This window comes from Dermacentor albipictus, chromosome 1 (genome assembly GCF_038994185.2).
Source record: "Dermacentor albipictus isolate Rhodes 1998 colony chromosome 1, USDA_Dalb.pri_finalv2, whole genome shotgun sequence".
NCBI classification, from domain to species: Eukaryota; Metazoa; Arthropoda; class Arachnida; order Ixodida; family Ixodidae; genus Dermacentor; species Dermacentor albipictus.
The window spans coordinates 397,412,295-397,427,113 of NC_091821.1; the positions used below are offsets into that span (position 1 = coordinate 397,412,295).

The 14,819-nt window shown below is 46.3% G+C and overlaps 1 protein-coding gene across 2 annotated transcripts in view; it reads right to left on the minus strand.

Moving 5' to 3' along the window:
• LOC135921308 (uncharacterized) overlaps positions 1-14,819 on the minus strand; it is a 151,307-nt gene that overhangs the window by 19,387 nt on the left and 117,101 nt on the right. Inside the window, exon 9 of one of the 2 annotated variants that reach the window (XM_070532091.1) lies at positions 7,592-7,936. The exons of the other annotated variant lie outside the window; for it this stretch is intronic. The gene's annotated coding sequence lies outside the window, so the exon portion shown is untranslated. Of the gene's footprint in view, positions 1-7,591; positions 7,937-14,819 lie in introns of those variants that run through there. 2 annotated transcript variants of the gene reach the window in all.

The window sequence follows — 14,819 nt, forward strand, 5'->3', positions numbered from 1 at the left end:
GTCTCGCACTCTAGCGAGGGCTTGACGCCCTAAATGCTTGAACACCCGTGCATACGCTAGGACTCCACGATGGAGTCCTCCACCGCTGTTTCTTGAAGATGCCGGTTTGTCTCAGGTTTTCATAATTTCTGATAATAGTCGATGCGTTTGATATACTACCGCACTTCCATGACTGATATATATTTGCGGCCTTCCTTTTAAAGCTATTTGCAGCTCCCAAGTGAAGGATCTTCTTTGCGTTCTTCTCATTAGAGAAAGAAATGGCGACTTGGACGAAACAAAACGCACCTTGAAACGTTTGCACTGACGTAGTCAATTCGCTTTTGTGGTGATAGGCTTCGCGGTAAAAAAAAAAGTCATCCGTGTACTCTATTTACAATAAGACAACAGCTATCACAGGTTGTTTCCAACCAACATCAAACGCGACGTGTTACTTCAGCATATTCGGCACTAGCTCAATCACGATGTCTTTTTTTATTGCCTTTATTTTGTTCTGGCTAACTCAGAGGGAGCCTTTTTGAGGGCGCTGCTTTATGATGCGGATGGAAGCGCATTCACGTGGCATTCTCCATATTTCGCTGGGTTTACTTATGAGTCGGAAAAAATTAGTACGCATTTAGTGCGTCGCTGAAAATACCGCAGTTAGGTGTCCCTTGGCTGGGCCTACAAATACCTCGTTGACACTTTGACCATTAGGATAGTACGTCTCTTGGTACATAATTATTTACAATTCCCAAATTATATCTCAGTAACGAAAAAAATTACTCGCCGCTACTCCACTGTACTGGAAACAATATGCACTAGGTTTGCTTCGAGTAACACATTGCTTTTTTTTTAAAATCTTGGTGCATGATACGTAAGTGGGACACCCTGTATATACCTGTATGCATGGCCTCTGCATGCAAGGAGCGATGTTTCTATTCCTAATAGATGTAAGTTATTAGACGCGTGTTTTTCATGAGTCGTTAGCAATGCTTACTGTAAAGAGAAGCGATACTGAGACACATATTATTCACGTGCATTTCACACGCCGTCGATAAAAGACTCTCTGGAAGGGGTCACTGATGTCTACAGATTTTTTTGACGGACAAAAACGCACGCAAAACATTTTGAAGCGAGGGGAACATACAGAAACATAATCATTCTCTAGGCATCGGCTATCCATACCCTTACAAATAATTGCGCATTGGCTACCTCATTCTCTTTCAAAAATATAATAAGTTTTGTCCCCTGTATATATTTAAAGAACTTGTGTATGTGCATGGTGTGTACAGTGGAAAATTAAAACAACGTTGAAGTGAGAAAATACGGATAGGCAACCGCCGCTGCAACATCTAATGCGCTTGTCCTCCTACTGACAGGATTTGCAGAAATAAAGCGAAAGTACGAATTAAAATCCGTCTACGTCCACACCAAGAATAATGCAGTCAGCTATTCGCCAGAATAAAGATTTAAGTGAGAAGGTTGAGGCAAGTCAAAAGAATCCTCAGATTATCTGGGTCACAAAACTATGGTAATGCCATTTTAGTTGCGGATAGGGGTATGCTTCGGCATTGCCAGGAAAGAGGGGGGGGGGGGGGGGGGAGGGCCGGGCCCCGAAGACCCTCCTAAGTCGGGGCCTATATGCTGCCATTCTCAAAATTCTGAGCAGGAATTTTGTCTAGAATGTAAGACATTGTGTGAGCAACTTTGGGTGACGACGACCGTTACAGCGACGGCAAAAATTGACTTGGAGGGTACATATAATTGGCGTGGCGATAAGGTAACCATACATCACCGCCGAAGTGGTGGCCATAGAATGTCATAAGAACTGTGGAAGTGGTCACAAATATTGTTGCCATTATAGGGCATTGAAATTTGCGTTAGCCATGCAAGAAGAAACATTTTTAGGTCGCTTAAGCGACCTTAAAATATTCTCGGAAAAACGCACTGTTATGCACAGGGACAGGGCTGGACGGAGCACAGACCACACAGAACTCCGTTCAGTCCTGTCCCTGTTCATAGGAGCACGTTTTTCGAAGAATATGTATGCCTAAGTGCCCCCAGTTGCAGCTCTATACTTAAAGAATGTCAAGAATATCCTATAGCCTGGGAGAACTAAGTCTATTAAACTGTCCTGGACAGATGCTCAAATTTTGAACGTTGTAGTAACAGTTACTTTGGCCTCCTCTTCTACACATAGAGCGCGAACGTGCGAGAAATATTGCAGTATTTCACAGTGATTTCGTTCGCAAGATAATACAGGGGAGAACTAGTGCGTCGCCTGGGAAATGCTATTTTACAATACTCAATTACGCGCAAAAATAACGGCCTTTTACACGAAGTTATGACACACATCATACATGATAATGCAATAGACTGTAAACATTTCTGCTGATTTTCTTTTTTTGTTGTGATGTTTGTTAGCCAAATAACGCCAATTCAAACAAGCCAACAACGAACAGCTAGAAGTCGGCACGGAGAAACGATCGTTTGTGCTAGAATGAAGTTCTTTGCGAGGGATCAGAACCACGACACATAGCGGCCGACATTGAGGTGCACACGTCTATGCGAGGGAGTGTGGAGCGCAGTGCGCATTTACGAACGTGCCAATAGTCTAGCTTCTGCGGAATAGCGTACGATCTAGAGCTATTCAAGGTAGCAGCATAGGCAATGCTTCCGAGTCTCTAGAGTATTGATGTACTTTATACATGAAAGGAATTGGTGGCATATACGACAAACTTAGGTAGCATTGATTTTCTGTCTATGCTACGCAGAGCTATGGCTCTGCGTAGCATAGACAGATCGACGTAATCCACTGCGAACGCTGGCACATAGCTACAGTCACTGCAAGTGAGCCAAGAACAAACACATATCCGCATCCTACCTCCTTCGTTAATACATGTTGTTCGCTCGTGCCGCGATTGTCACCGCGTCTCTCGCCAGCCGGTTTGCAACCGTTACCTTGCACTACCAGGCCGTTCGGGCGCGTCGGCATCGATTTGTATGGGCCACTTCCGCAGACATCTGCTCGTAACCGTTTGGCCATCGCGGCTGTTGACGAACTCATGCGATACGCCGAATCTGCCGCCCTCCCATCGAATACAGCGCGCCATGTTGCTTTCTTCCTGCTTCGCCGATTCATGATGCGTCATGGTCCACCACAAGAGTTGCTCAGCGATTGCGGACGTGTCCTATTGTCGGAAGTCGTCGAATCCATCCTCAAAGAGAGCTACGTTGTGCACCGCAAAACTACTGCTTAGCATCCGCAGACCAATGGCCTCACAATGGCCTACGTGTGGCGACATGGTTACAATGTACTTAGCCTCCGACCACACAAATTGGGATGCCATTCTGTCCTCCGCACTCTACGCCTACGGTACCGCCACTCAGAGCACCACTAGCTTTTCACCCTTTTTCTTAATGTACGGCTGGCACCCGTCGCACACAATCGACACAATACTTCCTTACAAGCCGAATGCATTTGAGTGTGCGCCTATGACTGCCACAGCCAGACGTGCGGATGAGTGTCGCGATCTCGCGCGGGCCTTTATTTCAAATGACAATGAGCGCCAGAAGAGAGTTCGCGGTGACACCACTTCTGCGCCCAGGTTCCACCCCGGATCGCTTGTGTGGCTCTCGGTCCCTTCCACTGCACGTGGTCTCTCGTGGAAGCTACTGCCCAAGTATGAAGGCCCCTACCACGTCGTCGAACGCACATCTCTGGTCAACTACGTGATCAGGTCCGTTGAACCGTCTTCGAACATGCGTCGTCGTGGACGAGACATTGCCAACGTCGACCGCCTGAAGACCTACTATGACCCGCTCATAGTGACAAGCTGTTAGGCGGCCGGGCGGCGCATTTACATTCGCTCTCCTGTGCAGCCGGTCGACTGCAGCGCCGCCCCCGCGGCACCAACGGGAACCATATATCTAGGTAACTTTTCGCCCTAGGGGAGCGTAGGTCCCTAGGTGTCGTGTAAAAACGCACCTAGCACCTGAAACGCCCTAGTCCCCATGCGCGAATTGTGTGTGCCAACTCGCCGGAGTAGCAGGGTAGGCGGTTCATTGTGCGTGCACGCAAGCAGCGCGACCACGAACGAAGCGATACAAGGTGGAACAGTGCGTTTTACGGCAATTGAAGGTGTGTGACGCGCTCGGTGTGTGCAAAGAGCAGTTAAGTTGCGTGTGTGACGAATGTGTATGCGCAAAATAGCACGACCACGAACGAAGGTGGAACATCGCGTTTTGGCGTGCGCAAACAGCACAACCACGAAGGTAGCGATGCAAGGTGGAACAGCGTGTTTTGCGCAATCTAGTTGTGTGTGTGTGCGTGGCGCGTTTGTGGTGTGTAAAGAGCACGACGACGATCGTCTTCTAACTGCGCCAGAGCAAACCGATTGTTGGGTTCTACATACGTATTGAACGGGCGTTAAAACTAGAGAAGCACGGGATTGCGACGCGACCAGCCGCGGTCTATAGGACTGTACGTACGTACGTACGTTTTTGTAATGTCAATCTTAAAAGGACGTAGGCATTTCTGCACCGGCGGAGAAGTGGGAAATCGTGATTAAATTTGGCCGATCATTGTCAAAAGCAAAGGCTTACCCTTAATTAGGGGTTATCCCCTTCCTTCTACTGAAACTGCAGCCTCTGGTAGTCTTCATGCACTATTGTAATCATGACACCATACGACGATACCCTCTGAGGTGGGGCCCAGACTACTGGAGAGATGGTTGATCAAGCTTGCTCAATAAACTTGACCTTTTGTTCTTTGATTATGCTACAGTGCTAGAGCGTAGTTTCTTGCTATTAGTAAACAGGCAAGACAACAAAGCATTGCTACTCCACTCCTGTTGTGGCTCTTCAGTCAATGACACTAGAGGGGAAAGGAATCGAGATCCAAGCCAAGGGGCAAATTGTGTTTAGTCAGTCTTAAACACCCTTAACTCAATGTTTTAGATGCCTGTGTGGTTGTTACCTTGTCTAGTGAAACTTCTTACCATCCCCAAAATGTGCATAGCACCAGAGGTATAGTTTGACAGCTGTAAGCAGTGCAATTAAGGGAGTGCAGTACCTGTATTGCAGCTTTATACCGGCTAAGATATTGAAGCTTGGGAGTGTGTTCATATTTCTCATCTATAGTGTGGCAAGAACTTGTAATCCGCCCTCAAGTTCTGCTGGAGCACAAGCTACTGTTGCTCTTTTGTGCAGCTAGTGTCAGCAGACAAGCTTGCAGTATTGCTAGGTAGAAAAGCACTCAGGCTTCACGACCATTCAAGTCGTAAATGAATAAGTGCATGGCTAGAAGTTGTAAATTGCAAAAAACAGTTCAAATGCCATTGAGCATAGTTGCGCTATTGCAATGTATCCTTCAGAGCATTGTACGAGCCATGGTAGTTCCCACATTGTGTTGAAGTGCCACACCAGTGACATATGATAATGATGCTAGTGTGATGCAGTGTGGCTGTACTTTGTTCTATAAAAGCTTTTCATGTGTTTTAGATTATAATTAGTGCAGTATCTGAAAGGTTATGCGCAGAAGATGATAGTTGACCTTACAGCCATTTTTTCTATACAATCCTTCACTTTCCATCAAGTTCAGCAAATCATTGAAGCCCCAAAATAACACATTTGATATTGGTACTCAAATTGAACAGTTTCAGTTCTATGTGTGTTTCAGAGAGCTGGACCAAACATCAAGAATGAAAATTTAGCTACCTATTGATGCTGTAGCCGGAAACATTTATCTGCAGCACCCAGCTTATCCCGTATTGGACGGATCATGATAGATGTGTGAAGAAGCACGAGTGTTATGCAGAACAGTTTTCAAGAGGTAATGAACCTCTACCATATAATTCATAAATAACTGGAAGGCTTCTTCTAAGGAAATGTTCGTGCTCTGCACTATAACATTGACAAGTCCCTCCCTAAGATAAGGTGATAAAGTGAGCTGGTTTTATGAATCTGTTGTATTTCCACAATTTTAACATGGTATAAGTGAGGCCCAAGGCATAAATGGGACTGCGTGCTGTTTTATATGCGTGCTGCGCTTACTGTACAGATCAATAGTAGCGAATCAATAGCCATTAGTAGCGAATCAATAGCCATTTTATTGAAGATGCAAACTGGATCATATCCTAGGGCCAACTCACCGTCAATGAAAACTGTTATACTGGCTTCCTGCACTGTTTATTGATCATGGACTTCTTTTTGAGGTGCGATTGAAGTCCCTCAATATCTTAAACTATGAATTGCAACTGGGACAACGTGTCCATTCATTAGGACCACACTTTTTGTATTTAGCTCTCATCATTGTAAACAGCTTCATAATGAGAGGAACCTCAGACGAAATGCTTATTTTTTCCTGGCATCCTTCTTCTGCCTTTTTTGTGAGCACTAACTATGGACATGTAAACAAGGTGATCTTGCATTTATCCTGCCTACAAGTGCCTCTTTTGACATTCATGCCTGTATTGCCTTTTCAGTGCTACTGAACAGTAATGAATCTGAACAGTAATGACGAAAGCATTGTGTGGAAATATGCAAGGTGATCAGGAAATGTAAAATGAGTCATACACCCGAATGTAGCAAACTGTTACAGAGAAAACCCATGCAGGTTTCTCGGAAAGTCTTCACAAACCTACCACATGCTTCAGACTGCTCCTGTGATTCAGATGTCTGCAATAAGACGTAAAAGTAGGTTCTCACGGGCCATCTATTCTCTAGTTCATGAAGTCTTCATTCAAGAGAGCCTCACCATGCCGTAACACGAACCCCCGTACTCATAAATGCATCTTAACTTGAAGCCCATGCTTGACTCGATTTAAATGACGCCTGTCGTGAACACACCAAAAGAAACGCAATGAGCATCTTGGGCGCGTTCACACCATGCGTCATTTATATCAAGTCAAGCATGAGCTTCAAGATGTATTGCTGAATACGGCGTCAAGACTTGATAAAGGTTGCTATTAATTATTTGTCCAATGTTTCAGTTTTCTCATCAAGACTATCTAGCTTTTTCTGAATGCTACCAATTTTTGCTTCATTCTCCTTTTTACCACATGTGCTTCATGGAAATCTTTCATCTTTCCATCCCTTCTCCTTTCCCATGCTGTTGGCCAACGTGCAGGTGTCGTCTATGCGCTAGACAGTTACGATGTGGTCAGCAGGCTTTGGATTTCTCTGTCAACCAATTTCTCTCTTTGCTTTTGTGATCAAGTCTGCCTGACCCTTAGATTACTGTATACAATGAAAACAAAGCCTTTTTTTTTTTCACGAAATGGGCAAGCACTTGCATCTCTTGCAAAGGATCTTCCAGTAAAGTTTCTCGTTCCTGCAGTCACACTGAACATGCACGTCCATTATAATTTTTATGTATCTAAAACGCACCGCCAGAAAGAGTAACCAAAAGGAGCTATATTTTCAGATAACACTTGTGGCTAAGAAAGCAAACCAAGACCAATTATGGATGGTCTCCATTTTTTCTTTTTCAACATGCAAGGAGCATTGTGCACACAACTCACAAGCATAAAGGCAGCACATATGAGCCATGATGCCTCAATGGCGCCCATGTCTGATCACCCAAAGGAAGGCAGGCCAAACATAAAACTTGTTTTTTGGAAATTCCGTTTATTATAGCTAAAATTTTATCTTGAAAACACAAAAAGTAGTCTTCATTTCGAGACCGTGCAACCTCTGGCTGTAATTTGCAGAGCATGAAAACATGAAAATATACTAAATTGAAATGGCAACAGCAAAGAAACACTGGCTTCCATCTTCTGGAATGCAGAAGAGAGTGACACTGTACATGGTAATCCAAAGTATGGACCCAACTTGGTCGTAGCATACATGCTCTGTGCTGATGTAACTTTAATTAGAACTGAAGTGTGGCATCCACTACTCGCCTGTGTCGTCAAAGGCCATTTCATGTTGCCAAACATTCTTTATCCGCTACCTGAAAAGATTACATTACACCATGAAGATGACAAAGCTCACATGCATTAAAGGTAAATTGGTTGGCTATCTTGTCTCCCACACAACTCCGCCAAATACTTGCAATTAGTGTAAGTATGCTAGTTCCTTGCACTGTTTCCCATAACATCTTTGTTGAAGGTACTGGGTAACAATATCTCAATCACTTCACAAACTGTGGTGATTATTGTTAATTTTTAAAGCGAACAGCTTTATTTGCCTCTCGACAGCACATGGCATAATTTGTTTAATGTAAAAGGTTGAAGCAGTTCATCGGCATGTGCTTCACAATGTACCTTGCAAAGATTCCTCATTAACAAATATACTGTTTCGAGAGTTTTCATTTCAGTTTGCTGACACAATGACAAGAGACAGGAGGGAAGCTATGAAGCTGCTTGTCTCTCCACACCAAAAGCCAGCACCTATAGACTCTGCTAAACATGTACTTCTCAAAATCTGGCTACTCCTTGACCAATCTGTGCAAAAATGTTAAATACGTGAGTCAGAAGTTATGTCAATCAGGCTGCTGCCACTCAAAGGGCAAAGCTCCTTGAAACAGCAAAGCTCAAAAAAGAAGGAAAGAAGAGCACGTGTGAATGTTTCATGCTTTATAATGTAGAATAAAGATTTCACCAATGCCAGGAATGACACGCATCAGTGCCAGCAGGAACATCGTCTTGAGAATGGCTCCTTGATTTGGATTACATATTTCAACTAACAATTCTGCTGTATCGATTTACAGGTTGTATTTATGAAATCAGCAGCAATTCTGCTCGTACAGTTTGAGAAATACGCCAGAATTGATGCATGGTTCTTTCACATAAGAATTTGAAGGATAAATTCTAGGAAGCGTTACAAAGGCAGAAACAGTGTTCGAAGGTGTCAGAATGAGGGCCATGAAATGAGGTCCTTGATTAACTGAACAGTGCCGCTGCTGCAGACATTTTAAGCATGAAATGCTTTTAGCTCCTGTTGTCAGCCACCTTCAATGAACCAAAAGCCAGAGCCATTATCCTGGCACTCAAACCAGCTCATCCGGGCAAACAGTCAAGACTGCAATAAATATGCTAGTTACTTCCCAAACATGTTACAAAAAATATTGCTTCCGAGTTCTAAATATTTGCTCACAATATCACTCAAGCTGTAACTTCTAGTACGCTGAAGTTTTATTTGTGGCTTCTAATAGCGACATTCTGAGGCAGATACAAGGCACTGTACACTTGATTGTCATTTTTTGGCACTGAGACACAGTTGCTTGTGCTCTTTTCAATGCCAGCAGTCTGCGAGGTCTACGGCACATATGGTGGACCGAGACGAGACTTGCAATGGGGTTCTGTCTTCGACAGGAAACTTGCTTCCATATGGACCAGTGTACAGTTGCGTGATGCAGTGGGGTGGGGTGTGCCGTTGCAAATGTGCGCTACACCCATTTCAAGATGGTGGCTGGTATCATCTACAATCAATCTGCTTTGTCGGCAGCCATTTCATCTACTCTCGATTACAGGAGAGCCAGTATTTTTTAGTGTCACCAGAACAGCCTGAAAATGCTCATACAAAATTCTCCAAACAGTGCAAGCGCTTCCGAGCTTTTTTAGTCTGTACATTCCAGCTATCTGAAATGAATCCAAGAAAGTAGTGGATGTTAAGGATATGATCATAGAGCTATGGCATATTACTTCGAGGTAGATGAAGTGGTACACGAAGGTGTCCTGTGTATTCTATTTCAGTGATAACATCATAGTGAACTGCTGGATAGTGTTCAGAAGAGATGCCGCGCTAGTGCGGCCAGCATCAAGTGCAATCAAAACGCAGCTTTGCTGTTGTTCAAAGCAGATATTGCATTCGCCCTACAGTAGAAAGGAAACGATGCAACACCTTCAAGAAGGCAGTCCCCAAACAGCGAAAAAAAAAAAAAAGGTTGGAGGACACTTAAGCTGCGCCTTTAAGAGTGGAACACGATAGCATTAAAAGAGCCGTGGCTGCTTCTCACGCTTCCGGGCAGCTGCAGCTTATGCTTTTGTAATGTTTCGCTGGAAATGCTGCTGGCAAACGCTATGCACGAAGGCGAGCTTTCTGGGGCGTGCCACTCCTACGACAGACCTGAAATGGCAGCTGGAAAAGGGGTTTGTGTTTGAGTTTCCGCGCAACAGAATTATGTTTTCTCGCATATTCAAATTACAATCAAACGCTATCATGTCTCAAAGTTGTGTGCAAGTCACATTTTATGAATTTTTGACACATCCTACTTTGAGAATTTTAATTAGTTCAGTAACGCCTATATGCCACATCGAGGGCCTGCATGAATCGGGATGCACGGTTCGAAATTAATTTTCTCATATGGAAAAGGTCACCAACACCACTGCTGGATTTTCAGCGACACAGGGCCCTGAACGCTATGGCTGTTAATACTATTGTGGATCAGTTCCAGGCCAACAGCACATGTGCCATGCACACACACAAAAAAAAGCAGATGCACGTGGGCACTTCCCAAACATTTTTTTACAATAAAGGCAGAGGAAAAGCCTTCGCTGCTAAGGCATCAGATGAGTAATGTGTAAAACATGCAATATAAAGCTTAATTGTACACCCGACGACTACATTGTAACGTAGATTGGAGACAGAGTCTTGCAAAATATACGCTTCTCTTTAATGACGGGCCAGAACAAGAGCGTGCAGCTTACGCACTTCATCGTCTTTCGTGGCACCGACCTTTGCGCGTGCCGTCCTGCGGTGCGGGAGCCCCACATCTTTCTGTCGATTGCCTCCCATGAGAAGAGCGACCGTACTCAGTTGCGTCAAAAAGTTATTTCAGCTACATAAGAAATGGAGCTCCTCAGGTGCATCTCAGCATTCAGGTATGCGCATAGTATGGTTTCATGAGCACTACACGAACAGCTTCAGCGGGAGGACGACGACGGAGTGAACTGGGGTCAGAATTGCAGGGGACCACTTCGTAGGTCACATCACTGAGGCGGCGTGTAACCTTGTAGGGACCAAAATACTGGCGGATCAACTTTTCTGAGAGTCCACGGTGGCGGACGGGTGTCCAGACCCACACGCAGCCGCCGGTATTGTAATGGATGTCGCGTCGACCCTGGTTGTATCGAAGGGTGGCGGTATGCTGTTGGCTCCGGATCGCTGCCGAGCAAGCTGGCGTGCCTTTTCGGCTCTTTGTACGAACTCTTCTACGTGTTCACTGGTCGGGCTATTATCAGCCATAGGTAGCATGGCGTCAAGTGTTGACCTGACGTGGCGCCCATATACAAGTTCGAACAGCGTAAACTGTGTAGTCTCCTGTATAGCAGCGTTATACCTGAAAGTCACATAGGGCAAGATCGCGTCCCACGTCTTGTGCTCTACGTCGACATACGTGGAGAGCATATCAGCCAGTGTTCTGTTCAGACGTTCCATTATTCCATTGGTTTGAGGGTGATATGCAGTGTTCTTGCGGTGAAAGCTATGCATCAGCTGCAGAACATCCTGCATAAGTTCCGCTGTAAATGCTGTACCGCGGTCAGTGATGAGAACAGACGGTGCACCATGTCGTAGGACGATGTGGCGTACAAAGAACTTGGCCACTTCATATAAATTTACTTGCGAAATAGCTTCGGTTTCGGCGTACCAGGTTAAGTAGTCGGTAGCAACGACTATCCATCTGTTGCGCGAAGAGGTCACTGGGAATGGCCCAAGTAGATCCATTCCTATTTGTTGGAACGGTGCTTGAGGAAGGTCCACAGGATGGAGAAAGCCAGTCGGTTTAACTGGTGCTTTCTTGCGGCGCTGACAATCATGACAGGTCTTCATGTACCGTTGCACAGAAGAATAAAGCCGAGGCCAGTAATACTTCTGTCGTATCCTTGCCTAAAGTCTTGGCGAATCCCAGGTGTCCCGCGCATGGCTCATGATGGCAGGCTCGCAAAATGTCGTGGCGTAGCGCCGATGGCACGACAAGGAGGTACGTATTGGGGCCGCTTCCACCATTTTTCCTGTAAAGGACGTTGTTGTGCAAGTAGTATGATGATAAGCCGCGCATGAGCAAGCAGGGTAAAACACCCTCAACTCCTTGGAGGTGTTCGATCCGCGGCAGCAGCTCAGCATCAGTGCGCTGGTGCTCAGCCGTCTTTATGGCGTCGATAACTAATGTGGCGACAAATGGCAAGTCATGGTCAGGGTCCAATAAGGTCGTAGGGAATGGTGCACGTGACAAACAGTCAGCGTCACTGTGCTTCCTGCCAGAACGGTAGACAACTGTAATATCATACTCTTGTAAGCGAAGGCTCCAATGGGCTAGTTTGCCTGAAGGATCCTTGAGGTTGGCAAGCCAGCACAGGGCGTGGTTGATCGCTGACAGCGTTAAAGGGTCTACCGTACAAGTAGGGTCAGAATTTACCAATTGCCCACACAACCGCTAAGCATTCTTTTTCAGTGGTTGAGTAGTTTTTCTCAGCCTTGGTGAGACTGCGGCTTGCATAAGCAACGGGGCATTCCGCCCCAGCTTGCAACTGCATAAGCGCCGAGACTCGCATTGCTGGCATCAGTATGGATTTCAGTGTCAGCGTCTTCGTTGAAATGAGCAAGTATTAAGGCCTCTTGCAAACGCTTGCGCAATTCATTGAACGACTGCTGCTGCTCGTCCGCCCAAATGCAAGGCGCATCATCGCATGTAAGCCCTGTCAGAGGCTCAGCAATTCTCGAGAAGCCCTTGACGAAGCGCCCATAATATGCGCACAAACTAAGGAAGCGTTGGACAGCCTTCTTGTCTGTGGGTGGTGAAAACTAACTTGTCGGGGTCTGGTCGGACGCCTTGAGGACCAACGACATGGCCAAAAAATTTGAGCTCTTGGAACCCAAAGTAGCATTTTTCAGGCTTGATGGTGAGGCCAGCAGTATGGATCGCAGTGAGGACACCCTCGAGTCATGCGAAATGTTCGTCATACGTGCTCGAGAACACAATGACATCGTCCAAGTATACGAGGCAGGTTTGCCATTTGAGTTCAGCAAGCACGGTATCCATCGTCCGCTGAAAGGTGGCAGGTGCGAAACAGAGACCGAAGGGGAGAACTTTGAACTCATAAAGCCCATGAGGTGTCACAAATGCTGTTTTTTCACGACCCTGTTCATCAACTTCGATTTGCCAATATCCTGATTTAAGATCCAACGAAGAAAAAAACTTGGCATGTTGTAGACGATCCAATGCGTCGTCGATGCGTAGCAATGAATAAACATCACGTTTGGTGACACGGTTCAACTTTCTGTAATCTCCACAGAAGCATAGTGTGTTGTCTTTCTTTCTAACACTACAGGGGAGGCCCACGGGCTGGTGGATGGCTGGATCACGTCGTCTTGGAGCATCTCTTTCACCTGATGCTTGATCGCTTGCCTTTCCACTGGAGACCCTCTGTAAGGATGCTGACGGACAGGACGTGCAGACTCGTCCGTAATAATGCGGTGCTTTGTGATGGACTTGCGCCGCACTTTGGATGACGTTGGAAAACAGTCCACAAATTCATTCGCGAGACTCAGTAGACGGTCTTTCTGATGGTCTGGCAGAGCGGCGTTAACGTGAATCCATTCTTTTAGGCTGGGGAACCCAGATTGCCGAGACAATGCGGATTCCAATGTGGCAATGTCCGTAACGTTAGTGATTTCGTGAAGAAATGAGCTCAGTTCAGCCATATCGTTCCTCGCGGTACATGCCAATACTCGTTGCTAAAGCTTGTTAGCAAAACAACTGAACATTTGTTTTGCACCTGAAGAAGCCCTCTGGCTATACAAATGTGGTGCTCAAGAAGCAGGGGCATGTTTGCTTCAGCAATTCCTTCGGCGGCGTCCTCCATGTCGCATTGGACAAGGGTAAGCACGCTGCTCTTGGGTGGCAACATGATGTGATCATCAGTTACGCGAAGCGCGATGTCACGGTGGTCGTCATTACTGTTCACTATGGCTTGCGTAGTAGTGAAGCTGACTCCAGACTCTTGCAGGTCGATAATGGCACCGTTCGCCTGAAGGAAATCCATGCCGAGTATAAGGTCCTTTGAACATTCAGGAAGATTCACGAAGTCGCCGATGTACGTGAAGCCCCGAATGTTGACTCGTGCCGTGCACCGACCCATTGGAGTTATGAGATGCCCTCCAGCAGCACGGGATCTGAGTTTCGGTCCATTGCGTGGAAACTTTGTTCAGTATACGCGCGAGATTCTGGCTCATAACAGACGTGTCCGCACCCGTGTCAATTAACGCCGTGACCTCGTGGTCATCTGTGGTAACTGGTATGTCGCAGGATACTGACACAGAAGTACACTGCTTTCTCTGTGTCTAAATTACGTCATATAGCGGTCGTTGCAGTGGAGGATCTTCAGCGTTCGCAACATCAGCGACCTCACCTCCGCAGGTCGCTGGACTCAGTTTTCCCGGGAGGCTGGGCTGAGTGAGCGACGTCTCGTTGCTCTCAGCTTGAATAGGGGCTGGAAGACCTATTGCGGGCGGGTGATGGTGACCGGGGTTCACGGAATCGTGGGGCAAACGAGGTCCAGGCATCCGCGAGGTATGCTTCAATCTCCAGGGCGCATTCAGTATTGCGCGGGCACGGCACATTCAGTGAAAATTCACGGAGCCCAGCTCGTTGGTAGGGACATGCCCTGTAGAGGTGATCGGCTTCACCGCAATGAAAACACAAGGGCCTCCGGTCTGCGGAGCGCCATACGTCGCTCTTGCGAGGTGGGTGTGTTTCAGCCATGAATGGTGTGCAACGAGGCGAGTGGCTTGTTCAACAGCGCGCACACCAAGAAGGTCCAGGACGTCGCTCACATCGCAAAAAATCGGGGACAACGAACTTCGTGCAGCTTCCGTATACGACATGCGAGGTT